This window comes from Vicugna pacos, chromosome 9 (assembly GCF_048564905.1).
Source record: "Vicugna pacos chromosome 9, VicPac4, whole genome shotgun sequence".
In the NCBI taxonomy this organism is placed as follows: Eukaryota; Metazoa; Chordata; class Mammalia; order Artiodactyla; family Camelidae; genus Vicugna; species Vicugna pacos.
The window spans coordinates 39923626-39927100 of record NC_132995.1 but is presented as its reverse complement, the minus strand read 5'-3'; positions in this window follow the sequence as shown (position 1 = coordinate 39927100).

The following is a 3475-nucleotide window of genomic DNA, read 5'->3' as shown; positions in this document are numbered from 1 at the left end:
CATTTGTCTTCCTAATGGTCTTCTCTCCTTCACCAGTGTCTTTATCCTGGGTTTCTGGCCTTCGAGGGTAAATGACATAACAGGACCAATGGGTTTGTCACGCCCTGTGGTGCTCGCAGCCTTGCATCCTCTGGCGCCTTCCCTGGCGGTTTCCCACCGCTGGATCCCTCTAAGTAAGGGCAGAGCCACCTGATATTATGCTGGGCACATGGTCTCAGCCTTCAGAGGGCGAGATAGGGGTCTTACATCCCAGGGGAGGAAGTTGAAGCTCAGAGAGGCTAAGGGACTCCTCAGGGTCACATAGCCAGTGACGATGGCATCAGTACCATTCAGACTTTTGGCGACTCTGAAACAACCTCTTTCCCCAGGCTGCCTCATCCTGAGAATCCTGCCTTCTCTGCTGGAGACCTCACAGGTGCGTGGGGAGGGCCCACGGTACATACAGCCGGCGCCATCATTTTCTCATGATTTGAGCAGCTTTCAAGGACAGTTAGCGTTTTTAGATTTTTTGCAGAATTGTGCCGTGTTTGGCTTGAGCCCAGTGTTCAGTGGTTCCCTAGCGTGAGGCCCACATGGCCGTTAGTACGTCGTCCTTGGGACTTCCGCGTCCTTAGGAGCATCATGTGTTGGCTGCTGAATGGTGCTTGGTCTCCTTGGCGACGAAGGTCCTGCTTGAGCTGCTGTTGATTCCCTATGGGGAATGGCTTGTGGCACCGAGCTAGGGCAAGGGGCTGCCAGCCTGGTTTCTGAGGCTCTTTACTCCATAGTGGCCTCATGTGAGGAGCTTTGCCCTTGGAATTCCTGAGAGTTTGTGGCCCGGGGGAGAGACACAAGTGGCCTTAAGTCTTTTCGAAATGTTTTTCCATCCAAGGGGACACGTTGGGCCGTAGAGCATGAAACCATCTTTATTAGTTCAGAGGAGATCTTCGCTCCACTCAGCTATAACAGTGCATTGAAGGCACAGCTGTCTCCTGAGTCAAGTAGGAAGCAAGAGAAAGGAACATTCTCTTTGGGGACAGTCTGGACGGGGAAGTCAGGGCTGGCAAGCAAAGGCTCTTGCAGCACTGGTGCTCCTGACGTTTGGAGGTGAGTGGAGAGAGCTTCAGGAAGCCCAGCTGCAGACACGGGGAAGAGCCTGCTGTGAACTTTGGGGAAACAGGCCTCGGCCTCTCCGGTGCGGCGGTCGGTGCACATGAAAGCTGGAAGGCCTCATCCCAGCCTCTGTCTGAGTGTGGCATCTGCGATACAGCTCTCTGGTGCTGAACAGGTGACGGGTGCTCTGGTGGTCCAGACCCAGAGGCAGTGCTGAGAGGGGAGTGCCCTGGCTCCCATCTGGGCCGACTCGAGCTGTGGGGCAGTAGCCCAGTGGAGACATGTCTCAGCCCAGATGTCAATGATTGACCAGAAGCCTAGGTGAGGCAAAGCCTCTGCTACCAGGTATCCTGACATGCCGGGACCATCTCTGGGACTTTGTAAACAAACAGTCCAGGTTTCCCCACAGCTCAGTTTGAGCATCTGTTTTGGGGCAAATGACTTTTTTTTTTTAATCTTGTTCTCTGGAAGCCAATAAATCCTTCGCCTAAAACCTGGTGTTAATTTTGGAGTGCTTCCTGTGCCAGGGATCTTAGCTCCTTGCAGCATTCTCATACCAATAGGGTAATTTTTTATTTTTTAAACACCGTGTTTCCTAACATAGAATGTCCTAACATGAGCTCTCTGCCCTCCCACCCAGCACCACGGATAGGGTGCTGTGGGCGTCTGCAGGGACCGGGGCTGTTCGTAGAAATCTCCTAGCCTCAGATGTCACATGGAGTGGCTGGAGCCCAGCCCACCGAGGGCTGACCACCCCCACACCATGTGGCAGGCGGGGCTGGTGGCCGCAGGGGTCACAGAGTAGCTATGAACACTGCCGAGAACCAGGGCAAGCAAAGGGCAGAGGGCATGTGGTAGGCATGGGCCCTAGTTCTTTGAGCAGAGGGAGACGCTCCCCAGGGACTCCCAGGAATGGCCAGGAGGAGCATGGCAAGGCCTGGCATCCCAGAAGAGCCAGATGGGACAAGCCAGGGCAGTAATGCTCCAGATCTTCTTACCCCGAGGTGGGGTTCTGTGGGGCATAAAGTCAGTCCACCCCAGAGCCACCTCAGCTGCTTTGCCTCTTGCTAATTTAAAGTCTTGAACAGCATATACATTTTCTTTGTCAGCATTTTTAGTGAGATAATTCCACATTCACATTCAAGCTTTTTAATTCTACATGTAAAATACATGATGAGAAACATTCAGAAATATTTTATGTGGTTGGTATTTTTTAAAAATGAGATTGATGTATGCACTATATTTTTCTTTCCCACGAAAGATGTGCAGAGGTGGATGGTCAAGGGCTGGTGTGGCTCCAAGGCCATCAGGGTCCCAGGCTTTTTCTGCCTTTCTGTTCCTGGATTGACTTCCTTCCTCCGGGGGACTTAGTGTCCGAGGTGGCGCCGGACTTCCTGTTCTGGTTGATGTTGGCATCAGGGCATACTGCCTCCATTCATGCTTTAATTCAAATGCAGACGATGACCTTTGCAAGGCACAATTAAGATAAACTGGGAGGTTCTAACTGGACTTGGTTTGAGGCCTCCGAGGTGGGGGAAAGGCAGGAGGGAAGTCATGGATCACAGGCTGGACCACACCATTTGGCTTCAGCTCTGTGGTGCCCTCTGGGCCCTTTCTCCCCATCCCTTCTGCGCTCCCGCCCCATCGCTTTCACTGCCCAGTCCTGCAGTGCCCTGGGCTCAGCCTGCTTCCTGCGCCGGGCTGGTGCACTCCACAGTGTGGCTTTCGGGACACGCGCCACATGTGGACCCCAGGAAATGATGTCACCCAGCTAGTTTTTCCCTTTCTGTTTCCCTTCCTGCCCCTTTTCTTTCCACCTGAGCCCCTCACTTAGATGGGAAGTGCCCCTCTGCCTGGGGAGTACCTCAGTCCAAGACCCTTCCTGGGACTTCCACAGACTCCCACCATCGCACCTGGGGAAGGAAGGACTGAGGTATTTCTTGCTCTGAGAGCAGGCAGAGGATGTTTCTGAAAGCTGCCCACCCCTGGGTGCTATTGAAGCTGCATCGCCCTCGGTTTCCTAGAGCTCAGGGCCGGATGCAGGATCTCACTTCAAATGCTCACGTCTGCAGAGTAACACTTATCTCCTTGGCCTCTCCACCCTGAAGAGTTATAGTTATTAAAATAATTGACAAGCTCTTAGAAATGTCAGCCCTCCACTGTTGAGAATCTAATAACAATAATACTGTGCCCAGTGCCTCTGGGCTTTGGCAGTGGATTAAGTCACCAAAGGCCCCAGGGTCACTGGCACAGGCTTTCTCTTCCTAATAACCCCAACCCCGCAACTTCCCTGAGGATGGAATGAACTCTGTGTTCCTCTAGTTTACATTAGCTGGTGAACTTGGCAAAACCTGTCATTAAACAGAAGCTATGAGAAAGCCAA